Below are 14,525 nucleotides of genomic sequence, written 5' to 3' on the forward strand. Positions count from 1 at the left end.
GAATATTGATAAGAGCAGGAGACTTGTTTTAACATACATACTTGATAGCACCAAGTGTCAAACCTAATATTTTTTCCCTAGCCTTTTGGAGATAAATTGGTGTGTCATTTTCAAAAGCTATCCAGATACTGTGAAACCACCGAGTGGCTTTTCAGCTGTCCTACCAAAAACAAATAATGAAACATTGTGAATCGGTCACTTTGTCTCATTCATTGAATTTCACGCTATTAATTTAAGTATAATATATGCTTGATTCAAATCCCATTGAAGTCAGTGGGAGTATTTCCATATACATTTACTGTACTTTTCAGCTATTTCTTTTAAAGCTGCACATTACTGAAGTTTTGAAAAACCTCTTGCGAGCATGTCAAACCCATGCAGGCATGTATTTACTTGTTATCTTTTCAAAATCTGCAACTATCTAAATATAAATTCAGATTTCTGCTGGAAGCCCTAATAACTGTGTACTGTTAATGGCAACACTCATTCTCATTAAAGTGCATTTGCTAGATAGAATCTTTCAAAAGAAACAGCTTTTATTTGTTCTCTTTGGTTATTAAAAATATTGTTGGGTTAACCTGATCTTTATTATGTCAAGCAGCAAACACTGTGTAACTTACACATTTTTTTCACAGGGCTCATTTGAGCCCAGCCTAGTTCAGAAAGTCCTAATCCATTCCTGAGAGACAATATGGCTTCAGGGGACTCCCAAGTGAAATGGATCCTTTCATCTCCAGATCTCTGGTTTGAATCCATATGCTGTTTAAATTAATAACATTAGTAACTATAAAATGGCTGTTTGGTGATCTTCATGAAATGAGCTAATTGTATTCTTGCCATTGCTGGCAGTGTCTGCAGAGAGGTGAAGGATTGTATCCAACACCCACTGAAATCAGTGGGAGTATTTACTTTGACTTCCGTGAACAATAGATTAGGCATAGAGATGAACAATCATGAGGTGGTCTGTCTAATTCCAAGACACTGTCAGAGCTTGTGCTGTTGCAGTGTTTTCCAAATATATGGCAAATTTCAATCTTCAGCGTTGTCCGTCTGGTAGCTTTGATCACTAAAAATTAACTCTCTTTTTTAATTAAAAAGGAGAACGTATTGCATTTGTAAGAGTGTGCTAATATAGACTGGTACTCGGAATCAATTACAGACTGTATCTTTCACCCTTTCTGGGTCTGCATGTGAGTGTTTAAGTAGAATTTACACTTTCAGGGATTTGCGAAACTTTTAGAAAAGCATGTGAGATCACAATAGCTCACTGTTTCAATATTAATTTCACAGATGTAAATGATCTGATCAGTGGTAGGTGCTGGATAATAGAAATCAGTGTAGGAGAGAAAAACATGCAGTCTGTCTTCATGGCAAAGAGCAAACAGATATATACAGCTGCAGTGTATTAATAAAATTCCATAGATTACAATATATGTATGATACAATCTCATGTTTCAAAATTTCATTTAGCAAATTTTAAACTATTACGAATCTGTCCTAAGCAATCCATAGCTGATGTTACTGGAACATAATCCCATATATTCCTAGGTACATGTCTTTAGTTTCTTTCTTTTAAGCCAGAGGTGGGCAAACTGAGACCCATGGGCCACATCCAGCCCACGGGACCATCCTGCCTGGCCCTTGAGCTCCTGGCTGGGGAGGCTAGTCCACTGCCCCTCCCCTGCTGTCCCCCTTGCCCCGCAGCCTCAGCGCGCTGCACTGCCAGCACTCTGGCCCGGTGTTCCTGCCGGACAGCGTGGCGGCGTGGCTGGCTCCGGCATGGCAAAGGGGCGGGGAGTGGGAGTCCCGGGGGTCAGTCAGGGGACAGGGAGCAGGGGGCAGTTGGGTGGGGCAGAGGTTCTGGGGGGGTGGTCGGTCAGGGAACGGGGGGGCTGGATAGGAGTGGGAGTCCTTCGGGGGCCTGTTAGGGGGTGGGGGTGTGGACAGGGGGCAGGACAGTCAGGGGACAGGGAACGGGGGTGTTGGATAGGTGTGGGAGTCCCAGGGGGCCTGTCGGGGCGGAGGTGTGGATAGGGGTCGGGACAGTCAGGGGACAGGGAGAAGGGGTGGTTGGATGGCGGGTGGTTAGGGCCAGTCAGGGGACAAGGAGCAAAGGGGGTTAGATGGGTCGGGAGTTCTGAGGGGGGCAGTCAGGGGGTGGGAAGTGGGAGGGTGCGGATAGAGGGTGGGGACCAGGCTGTTTGGGGAGGCACAGCCTTCCCTACCCAGTCCTCCATATAGTTTTGCAACCCCAATGTGGCCCTCGGGCCAAAAAAGTTTGCCCACCCCTGTATTAAGCTGTAATATCTTACTGATGCTGACTGGGTGCCAGAACAAACAGTATAAAGGATGAACTTTTTTAGCTCACAGGGCATAAGCTTGCATCTGTTACTATCCAGTTATTTTCCCAAATAACAAGGTGGTGATCTTAAAACATCAAACCCCAGTCATACATCTCTCCCATAAATACAGACTTGTTGACATATGACAGTTGTACTTGACCTCTCAATCACTTGGGTCCATAGAAAAGACTTTACACAACACTGGCCTTGCAGGAGTGCACAAAATGCTTGTTGCCAATAACAGCTCTATCTCTGTTAGTGTTGCAAGGGTGAGTGGGGCACATAGACAGACAAGGTTGGACCAGGATCGTAGCAGAGACTAACTGTACAGTTTCCTCTGAGGTGCCAGTTAAATAAGAAGGGAGGGGAAGTGAGCTGTCTCTCTAGGTGCATTAGTACCGGGTACCCCTGCCACTACAGTGCTTAGTTGATTTTCTGTACAGCAGGTTTTTTATGTCTCCTTTCCACCGCTATTATTTATTAGAACAGCATGCTGATAGGTGCGTAAAGTACTGCCTCGAAGTTTTTTAACTTGAGTAAGTGTGCACTGAGCGCAGTGGTAGCTTGTGACTCTTTTGACAGGTGAGGCACAAATCACAAAATAATTATTTCCATTCCCACCCAATATATAATTTAATTTTAAAAAAATTACAAGAAAAATACAAAACTGAGAATAGCAAAATAAATAACTCCCCATTATCACATTTAAATAAAAGAAAAGTTGGTGAATCATACTAGTTGAGACAATTTAAGTAAAACATTTTGGCTAAAATCAAACAACATTCAAAGCATACGATTAATATATATAATTTAATTGTTATTAAAAGCTCATCTTGTTTAGAGCGAAGCAGCAGCAGGCGGACCTAGAGCCACCACTGCTGCTGCTGGAGGGGATTGGGGGGGGGCGTGGAGCACGAGATGAGCCAGGAGATCAGTGGTGGCACCTTGCACACACACGGGGGGGGGCCCTGCCCCATGTGGGAGAAGGCTGGGGAGGTGCAGGTCCTGCTCCCTGCAAGCTCCCAGCAGTCCAGGCTTAACAGATACAATCCTGCCGTGGCCTTATCAAGCTGTGGTTACCACAGCAACGTGGCTTCTCCTGGGCATGGTAAATTGCCGGGGTCACAAGGCAGCTTCTTGAGGCTCTATGAGCTATATCAGGATTTGGGCCTCGCACAGCACTATGTTCTTTGAACTTCCTGGTATTGCGTTTCACTCCTGGGGAGAGTGAGTTGTGACATTTCAATAGGCAGGTCATTCATCTGGTTTTAAACCAGATGGATCTACTTTTCTAACATAGATAAAACTTGATATTGTTTTGTCCAGTATTGGACAGGAGAAGCCATTTGAAAGAGTGTACTGCTCCACCCCAGCCGGCATGAACTTCCATGCAACACTGTGGCAAAGTCATGCAGGTGGGGGAGGGCCACGCCATTCCTGGAAGTACTGGAATGTCCAGTATTCTGGGAATGCATGGAGTGGCCATCCTTCATTTTAAATAAAATCACAATTTATCCATAAACCCGCATGTATTCATCAATTCAGTAAAAAATAATTTGCATAATGTATTTTGTAGCGTTTGGGAATTCTTGGGTAGCTTTAGGGAATTCTCACTTGCCTGGGTAGATGAGCTGCCCCTGGCTGAGCCTTAGCGTATACACCTGTTATTGCTCTTCTGGGCATATTGGACCCATGACCTAAAATTTTTTACTGACTCATCATTTGCACATCAGGGTCCCAATACACTCATAAAGCCACACTCCGCATTGTTGCACCAGATTTACACTAATGTGACTTCATTCAATGGACTTCGGTGGACATTGAATTTGTAGAGTGCTGTCCTGCAAGGGGTCTTAATGTGTATATAAATGCTTCAAATTAAAAACAAATAGAGGCATAGGTAAACATTATGGTTATATGTATCTTCACTAATAAGTAATGTCTCTAAATCCTGATGTGAGGACTTTGGTAACTCAGACAGAGGTTAGGGGTTTATTACAGGAGTGGGTGGGTGAGGTACTGTGGCCTGCAATGTGCAGGAGGTCAGGTGACATGATCATGATGGTCCCTTCTAAGTCTATGAATCCATAATGGAAATGGCTTGTTTGAATTCACTGGCAATAAAATTTGCAGTAGATTAGGGTTGTCTGCTCCCTACAGTTACACAGTAAAGGAAATTGTGGGCTGTAGAGTAAAGCCCAGTTGGTTACATTTGACTCTCAGACCGCACTTTGGGCAGCCTGGATTATTCAAATAGCATTGCCATTAAATTTATAGCAACAGATGAAACACAGCCATGGGGATATGGCAGTTCTGAAAGCTACTCCTTTATTGTGGACATTGGGCTTGAGCCTAATTCATGGTGTTGATTATAATGACTCAGAGAAGGTCAATATTCTAGTCAATATTACAGATAAATAGCCTGCAAAATTCATTTTAAAAATATGAAAGTTCTCCTTTATGTTACACGAGCACAAACTCAAATGCAACACATTTCCAAAATTGCAAAAATTCCTGGGTTTTTAGGGCCAAAATGGACTATTATAATCATCTGGTCTGCGCTCCTGCATAGCATAGTTCATATAAACTCACCCAGTAATTTCTGCATCAAGTCCATAACTTCTGTTTGAACTTTGGTATATCTTTTAGAAAGACATCCAGTCTTGATTAAGAATGTGCCACATCCCTAGGTGGAGGGTGAGAAAACCTGGATTTGTGCTGGAAATGGCCCACCTGTTGATCACTTTAGATAAGCTATTACCAGCAGGACAGTGGGGTGGGAGGAGGTATTGTTTCATGATTTCTGTGTGTATATAAAGTCTGCTGCAGTTTCCACGGTAAACATCTGATGAAGTGAGCTGTAGCTCACGAAAGCTCATGCTCAAATAAATTGGTTAGTCTCTAAGGTGCCACAAGTACTCCTTTTCTTTTTGCGAATACAGACTAACACGGCTGTTCCTCTGAAATCTGATCCCTAGGTAAGTTATTCCAATGGTTCGCTATCTTAATTGTTACAAATATGCACCTTATTTCTAGTCTGTATTGGTCTATTTTCAGCTTCCAACCACTGGATTTCAATATGACTTTTGGTGCTAGATTTAAGAGCTGTCTACTATCAGAAATCTCTTCCCCATATAGGTATTTTTGTCAATGATCGAGTTACATCCTAAGCGTCTCTTGGGTAAACGAAATAGACTGTGCTTCTTTACTTTCTCACCATAAGGCATGTTTTCAAAACTTTCAGTCATTCTTTTAGAACTTTTCTGAAGCTTTTCCAGTTGTTCAACATCCTTTTAAAAACGTGGACACAAGAACTGGATACAGTACTTCTGTAATGGTCTCACTAATGCTGGATACAGAGGTAATACTACCTCCCTAAGTCCTACTTGATAATCCTCTGCTTATACATCCAAGGATCTTATTCATCCTCTTAGCTATAGGATTGCACTGGGAGCTCATATTTAGTTAAAAGAAAAGGAATACTTGTGGCACCTTAGAGACTAACCAATTTATTTGAGCATAAGCTTTCGTGAGCTACAGCTCACTTCATCGGATGAAGTGAGCTGTAGCTCACGAAAGCTTATGCTCAAATAAATTGGTTAGTGAGCTGTAGCTCACGAAAGCTTATGCTCAGATAAATTGGTTAGTCTCTAAGGTGCCACAAGTACTCCTTTTCTTTTTGCAAATGCAGACTAACACGGCTGTTACTCTGAAACCTGTCATATTTAGTTAATTTATCTCTTCAATATACACATAGTTGGTTATCTACTATGATCTCTCTAAGTCCTTTACAGTATCCCCTCATTCCAGGATCTTCTAAGTGTGACCTCTGTTCCATGTTCTTAGAGGTATTACCTTGCATTTTGCTATTTTTAAACGAATGAACTCACCTCACCAAGTGATTGGTCAGTATATGACCTGCCCCCATCATTACTTACCACTCGATCAATTTTTGTGTCATCTTCATATTTTACCAGCGATTATGTTTGCTTCCAGATCACTGATAGAGATATTGAATATCATTGGGTCAAGAGCAGATCCCTGTGAGACCCCACTAGAAACCCCACCCAAAGGATCGGGATTCCCCACATATGATTGCTTTTGGGGATCTGTTAACTGTAGAAAACTCTTGAGTGTGGATTATCATCATTCGTTTGAAACTCTGCTTGTATTTAAAAATAACAGCACAACTCTAATTTGTATAGTTTATAACAAAGCTATCCCACAACATTTACATGACCAAATTCCAAATTTATGGACTTCAGTGGAATTACTCCAAATTTACCCAAGTGTAAAAGAGCAGAATTCAAGCCCTGATCAAATTTGCACTGAAGTCAATGGACAGGCTGCCACTGACTTCAGTGAACTTCAGATCCAGCTCTTAGTCCACAGAGTTAAGCAACAGCAGCACTACATAAAACATGAGGTATAAGCAAGAGAAAAAATCTTATTAGATGGTATTTGAAAAGAAATGGGGAATCACTGAGGCAGAGGCTGACTTCAGTACTACAAGAAGAGTAAGGCTTACTTCATTACTACAAGAACTGTTCTTTCTTGCTTTGGCAAGTCCTTCATTTAGGAGAGAGACATTTTTTAAAATAGAATAAACCCTATTAATTTCCTCCTGGTTCTACACAACTGTATCCCAGAGATTTTGTTTGAAACCACAAAGGGAAACAAAATTAGCTATATCTGGAAAAAAAAACTACTTCCATCAAAACAAATGGCTGGGTTGTCCCCAAAGCATGTTCTTTGTCTCCAACATGGTCCATTTGGTTTTGGGGCTGGTTTCTTTTGCAACATAATATCTATCTAGAATGGAATGAAGAGCTATGTCATTGTTTTTACTAGTGTGTCTGGGAGTGTGAATCAACGTGCGTAGTTTTAGTGTTCCAAACCACACCCCTTGGATACAGACACAAAAATCATATTAGGATGTTCAGAGGGGTTTTTTTGGCTTTGATGTAGTATTTTTTTGCTTTGTGTGTGTGTGTTTACAGCGATGTTCTAAATTATAGGATTTGAATACATGCAAAGATAATTGTTAGAAGTGCTGCTCTGGCTGTGTTTTCAGTGCCAAAATGCTGTTGTCTTTATAGTTCTATTAAATGAAAACTGATGTTTTTTAGGTGGGGTTTGTATTTGCAACCACTTTTTTTCAGAGGAGAACATCCCCCATTCTCTGATCATTATATGTATTTTGGGGGCTTTTTCCTACTTCTTTTTTCCTTTCTGAAACTTTTGAGAACAAATTATAGCAGATTTTTTGGTTTAGGGTTTGCATGTGTTTTTTCTTTTGTTTTTTGATATTGTGCAGCCTTTTATTTATTTTTTCCTTGGAAATCTTACACTGAGATACAGTCTGTAATTTAAGTCAGAAAAAACAGAAACAACATTCCCCCTTCCCTCCAGTGTACAAATAAAACAAGATACTTAACAAAGGTTTACTTACATGGTTAATTATATATAACAAAACTTCAGTGTTCCCAGTCCGCTTTTACTGCAAGCCTCTGAAATTCTATGCCCATCTTCTTTGTAGCATCATGGGTAGCTCTTTTTCTGGTCAGGCAGAATGTTATTCATGTTGACAAACCACATATCTGCCGTGGGTCTTTCTTTGTAACATTAACACTATTACTTTGATCAGTGTACTGAAAAGAGCTTGAAATTGTGCTTTCCCGGTATCCACAAGAAAGTACTGCCAATCCTGGAGGGATTGTATTTTACATGGATCTGTCCCATATTACATAAGACCAGCTTTCAGGATGTTTTAAAAATAGCCCTGTAGCGGGGTGGTTACCCGCATCAGCCCTAACAGGGCTGAAGCCAGCCCAGGGAGAGGGCTAGGGCTGTGGGGAAAAGCCCAGCCGGATTAAGGGAGCAGCCGCAACTGTGGCCAGCCCAATCAGGCACAGCTGGCCCCTATAAGAGGCTGTGAGCCAGAAGCCTGGTTAGTCTCTCTCTGTTTGTAAAGGGAGAAGGGCCTGGCTGCAAGGTGCCAAGCAGGACGGCTAGATTGGAGCAGGGCTGGGGAAGGGCCGGAGGAGCTGGGAGCTCCGGCCTGGAAAGCCGCAGGCTGAATAGGTGCAGGGTTGCAGAGGGGCAGCCCAAAGGTAGGAGGAGGCAGCAGGTCCAAAACCACCTTGCTGGTGATGAGTGACGTATACACTGCAGTCTGCCCCCTATACAAGGGGCTAAGTGGGGCCTGGCAGTAGCCCAGACTAAGGCAAAGTGGGGTTAGAGGGTGGGGGTTCCCCTGGGTGGGGAGACCCAGAACCTGAGACTGTGGGGGTGTTGCCAGAGGGCAGCATCCCAGAGAAAGGGGTACCAGGTCCTGGGAGGGATATGGGGGCCAGCAGTAAGGCGGATCACCGGCCTGCAGAGGGCACTCTGGTGTCTGGATGAGCTAATTCCTGATGCCGCTGGGTGAGTCCGAATCTTTACAAGCCCATATTAGAGACTCATTGTCCATGGCTCACATGCAGGTGCACAGGGCTGGGGCATGAGGCTGCAAGGAATCTTCACTCAGCCTTTGAGTGCCCAGGTGGGTTGTAGTCAGTTGCAGTCCCTGTTTTTGGAGGAGCACCGGAACAGCTACATCCAAGCACTAGTGTGGGCACATACGTCATCTAGGTAGCCGGGGTGAGTGGGGCTGCAAGGTATGGAGCAGAGGCATGGTCAGGACTCCATCCTTTCTTCTGCACTGGTGCACACAGGGCAGTCCAGGAGGGTACACGCTAATATGAGCTGGCTTTTCATGTGTGCACACCAGCGATCCCAGATTTCCTCTCCAAACTCTTCCTGAGGCAGTGTGGTTGCAGACTCCTGCCCTACTTAGTGCATGCCTAAATAACCCAGCCTAGACCTTGGAATTGGTCAATGAACTGGCCTGTCCAAGCAGTGTAGCAATGCAAATGTTACTACAGCACAAGTAAACACTGTGACATAGAATCATAGAGTATCAAGGTTGGAAGGGACCTCAGGAGGTCATCTAGTCCAACCCCCTGTCAAAGCAGGACCATCCCCAACTAAATCATCCTAGCCAGGGCTTTGTCAAGCCTGACCTTAAAAACTCCTAAGGAAGGAGATTCTACCACCTCCCTAGGTAACCCAAGGACAACAGATCCTCCACTTACAAAAACTGAAGCTTTGCTTCTTTAAAAGGCTCCAGAAAGCACATACCTTCCCTTTATCCGACTGGATGAATGACGTATGTTTCAGTGAAAATGGTCCTTTTTTTTACATAAGAAAAAACAACCCCACAGATGTTAAAGGAGGGTTTTTGTTGTTGCTGTTGCTTTTAGACTAAGATTTTTTGTTAAATGGAAAATGGATGAAGTCTCGTTATGTGGGACATTTTTAAATTGAGGCTTGATCAAATAACAGTAAATAGATCAAATCACCTAAGATCTTTTTCATTTCAAATTTCAATGCTTCTGTCCAGTCCATGTGATGAACAGGGTGAAGGGATGGTCTTGTGGACCTTCTGTCTGAAATGGCATTTCACAAGCATGCAGTATATGGAAATACATTGTGACATTATAGCTTACTAACCAGATAAACAGCATGACTGGACACTATTCATTGGCCTTTGCTATTCTTTATCCAGGTAATGTGATATATAACCTTCTCTTACAAACTCCTAAACAACAGTTGAGGGCCTTTGCCATGAAGGTAAAAAAACAATTTAGGGGACCCTCCTTTTAAACCCATTTACTGCTTTTGGGGATGTATCCTCCTCCCTGGATATCTTGCTTTACTACATCTCCATTGATCTGTTAAAATAAACAGCTTGTATCCTAGCTTCAGTACAGTGCCTTTAAAAAAAAAGAAAACTTGGAAAGCTGTCACATATACCTGTCTCCAACTGGGCTACTTCCCTGGGAACCTCCTCAGGCCCCACAATGCCTGCTGAAGTGGCTGCTTTCACATAACTTCTTTACAGCCAAGAGCAAACAATGAAAACACTCATTTCTGTTACGGGAACTTCTGCATCATAAAAGTAAAGCACTGTGTGCAGAGGTCAGGTTGCAGGCTGAAAGCATCTGTGTGGCCTTGTATAGCTTTAATCAGAAACAGAACTTCAAAAATGTTTTTGTTTTGTCCACTTGCTCAGATAAAGCAAGAGAGTGTGTTTCCATTTGACTCCCTGTTTTCAGTTGCTCATAACTTTAAGAAATTCTCTTTTGCTATTGAGATTCTCCAGGTTTGGTCTTAGACTAAAGATATTTTTTGCAGTTATAATTTAATCTGTTCAGCTGTTTGAGTTATACAAGGGTAAAGACTATTCTTTCCATACAGTTTTAAAGACACTGCTGTAACTTGATTTATGGGCCTGATCAAAAACCTATTGAAGTTATGCCATTGACCCAGTGGGCTTTGGGTCAGGTCCTTGGGGTGAAATCATAGTCCCATGAAAACCAGTGGGAATATTGTCATTGTTTTTAATGGGGCCAGGTTCTTACATCCAGTTTGGAGTTTTACACATATGGTATTTAAAGTATGCAAAATATTTAATTTCCAATAAGAACCAGGTTTTGGACCAATATGTGTTCAGACTTAAACAAAAGAACACATCCAGTATATATATTTTTTTAATTATGGACCTGATTTTGAAAGGGGTCTCTCAGTTTGGCTTCCCATTTAACACCCACAGTTTTGGAGCCACAGATATTTGTGACCACAAATTATGTGATTTGCATGGCTAGCTACATGCGATGTGGGCCCTACATTCAATATCTACAAGTTGTATACTAACAGATCCTTGAAAAAATGATTTTCTTGCCATTTCTGGACTCACCTTTACTCCTGTGCATTTTTGAGGAGTAGGGTTACTAGGCGTCCGGTTTTTGACTGGAACGCCTTGGTGGAAAGGGGACCCTGGCTGGCAGCTCTGGTCAGCACCGCCAAGCGAGCTGTTAAAAGTCTGGTCAGCAGTCCTGTGGGGCTAAGGCACACTAGTCCCTACCTGTCCTGGCACCATGCTGTGCTATGGAAGCAGCCAGCAGGTCTGGCTCCTGAGCAGGAGGGCCATAGGGCTCTGCATGCTGCCCCTGCGCGGAGCACTGGCTCCGCACTCCCATTGGCTAGGAACTGCGGCCAGTGGGAGCTGTGGGGGGGGGGAGCGGTGCCTGCAGGAGAGAGCAGCGCACAGAGCCTTCTGCCCCCGCCTAGGAGCCAGACCTGATGGCCACTTCCGGGATGTAGTACAGAGCCAGGACAGGTAGGGAGCCTGCCTTAGCTCCACTGCGCCACTGACTGGGAGCCGCCCGAGATAAACCCGTGCCCCAACCCCTGCCCCAGACCTGAGCTGCCTCCTGCACCCCAAGCCCCTCATCCACAGCCCCACCCCAGAGCCTGCACCCCCAGCCCAAAGCCCCTACGCCCTCCTGAATTGCAGCCCCCTCCTGCACTCCGAATCCCTTGGCCCCAGCCTGGAGCCCCATCCTTCACCCCAAAACCCTCATCCCCAGCCCCACCCCAGAGTCTTTACCCCCTCCTGCACCCTATCTCCTTGCCCCAGCCCGGAGCCCCCTCCTTCACCCTGAACCCCTCATTTCTGGTCCCACCCTAGTGACCGCATCCTCAGTTAGAGCCTTCACCCCTTCCTGCACCTCTGCCTCAGCTCAGTGAAAGTGAGTGAGGGTGGGGGAGAGTGAGCCACCAAGGGAAAGGGAATGCAGTGAGCAGGGGGAGGGGCTTCAGGGAAGGGGCGTGGCCTCGGAGAAGGGGTGGGGCTAGGGTGTTCGGGTTTGTGCGATTAGAAGGTTGGCAACCCTAGTGAGGAGCTGAGAAAGCAGAAAGTGTGTTTTTGTGCTTGTGTGTAATCATGTGGTGATACAGACACACACACGCACATAAATACTGTCACAGTATTATATACATGTCTGAGACTGTGCACACACATTGAGCAGCATTTAATGAAAAACTATTTATTTTCATTGAATTTTTTTCCCCCACACCCCTCTTAAAGAAGTAGAATCCGTTGCAAACAACACAGATATTAAGACATAAAGTACTATTATCTCTACTGTCCTTCACAGGCAGCTATGTCTGGAACAGTAGCCTTGGAAGATACTATTCTTCCATGGAATCCTAAAATCTGTGAGAAGCAAAATTCTGCAAGGTGGAGTAGAGAGAGGAAAATGTGTAAATAGATTGGCAGGTGTAGATGGCAGAATACAGAAATGTGCTTCTGTTGTCCTCCAAGTTTTGAGTTACTTTCAATAAAGGCTGAAAACGCTGTAGAGAAAATAAATGAATTAAAGAGGACTAGTAATGTAGTATTATAAGTAACACATGAAGTGAGGAAATTGACCCAAGTGTCTCTGAAATCATCTTGTTAGATTATTTATTTTGGCATGTGTCAAAGATGGGGGGGGGAAGTGTGTAGACTGAAACAGATGATGGAGAATGATGGTAATTTGGTTTCATAGCATTCCCAAGGGTCATTTGAGGTCTTAGGAAAGCATGTACAATAGGATTTGTACTGCGGTAATTGGAGGCTTTCTGAGAAATTTTAAAAAATGTTTCCATTTGTATTAGGACTAGGGACCAGTTTTTAACTCTGAGTTTTAATGCACATGGGGATATTACTCTTGAGTCAAATAGCAATTTACAGATGACAGCCTCTTAATTGAGTGGTTGGATTTTGCATCACTAAAGCCCCCTGTATATGGAGGCTTCAGAAAATGTATTCATGAAATTATTTGGTCTCACTCCACTTCTTTGAACATCACCACAGGTGTCAGTAATTGGCACCCTTGCTGACAGTCTTACAGAGGATTAAGAGGGCCATGAAGACTGAGCTCTTTTCTTAAGGTCAAGGTTGCGACACCTTGGTGGGAAAATGAGGAGAAACTGACATTTATTTCTGTGGATAAACAGAGGAATTTAGTCTCCAGGACTGTCAGCCCCGTACCTGTCACAAGGACTAAAATTCAATTGCTTTATATTTTAAAGAAAATAGACACCTTTGTATGGTGTCTTGTGACTGTTTCATCTTTGCTTGCTTGGGGCAGTGTTAATTTCAGCCTATGCAATGCTAATTTGGCTCACCATGCTTGGGTCTCCTGCACAAGGGTTAAACATTATTCTGCACCTGGCATTTTGAAAAGCTGTTTACCTGATCATTTCAACCCTATTTGTACATGTCTATGCTGCTGCGTACGAGAGCTGGGGTTGTTCAGTGTTTACATTGGCCTCCACTTACTAAGTTTTATTGACAATTCATATTTTTTGTATACTTTAGTGTATAATTTTGTAATTGCCTTATAAGATACCCACAAAATCTTGGCACTTATAAAGTACAGAGTGTTCTGAGAAAAAAAATCATAAAAGAATTTCATACTTTAATTTTATGTGGCATTGTTCATCCTTGAGGAGGTCTCAAGACACCTTACAAAGACTGATAGCCTCATCGTTGTTTTACAGATGGGGTGACTGGGCTCAGCCAAGTTAAGTGACTTGCCCAGAGTCACGCAGCTAGTCTGTGGCAGTTAGGAACAGAACCCAGACCTCCTGACTTGCAACCCTGTTCTCAGTCCAGCAGATCACAGCTGCACACGGGTGTATCTAAAATATTCAGGCTGGCCATATTTGTGTTGTATTCACATTCAGAAAAAAGCAAAGTCTCTTTCTTTTAAAGATTAACCCATGCCTCAAAGTTCAGATCTGGATCTCAGCTTTCTTAATGTTTGGAGGAACACTCTGACTCAGGGGTCTGATGTGGAAATATCTGTTGTTGTTGTTGTTTTGGCTTTTTTTTTTCTTTGCAGCCCTTTATAAATACAGAATGCTGCAACTATTTAGGATAAGTGAAAGTTTACACATGCGGGCTGTGTATGGAAGTGTATCTAGCACAGTACATAAGGTATCCCAAGAGAGATCAGTACTGTCACTGATGTTTGAAATATGTTAGCATCAGTGTTGTTCCCTTAATTCTTTAAAAGGGTGTATGTGGGATCAAAATTTGTCCCTCTGAGTGCAAGAGAGAGTGAATACATCCAGCTTTCAAGAGGTTATTTCTCTCTCACACACACACATGCATCCTGCTGAAATCTCTGTTTAGAGACATGAATCCTGCATTGTCTGTGTATATGTCCTTTGCCAATCCAGGCTTTTGTGGACTAGACTCCATTATAATTCAACAGATGTAGAGTATCAAGATGTATTTAGTCTTCC

General features: G+C 43.2%; 1 protein-coding gene across 2 annotated transcripts in view; it reads left to right on the top strand.

Annotated features, from left to right (window-relative positions):
- Nucleotides 1-14,525, top strand: part of EGFR (epidermal growth factor receptor) — a 226,163-nt gene that overhangs the window by 134,481 nt on the left and 77,157 nt on the right. The gene's annotated exons all lie outside the window — the stretch shown is intronic.

The sequence above is a fragment of the Lepidochelys kempii genome, chromosome 2 (genome assembly GCF_965140265.1).
Source record: "Lepidochelys kempii isolate rLepKem1 chromosome 2, rLepKem1.hap2, whole genome shotgun sequence".
NCBI classification, from domain to species: Eukaryota; Metazoa; Chordata; order Testudines; family Cheloniidae; genus Lepidochelys; species Lepidochelys kempii.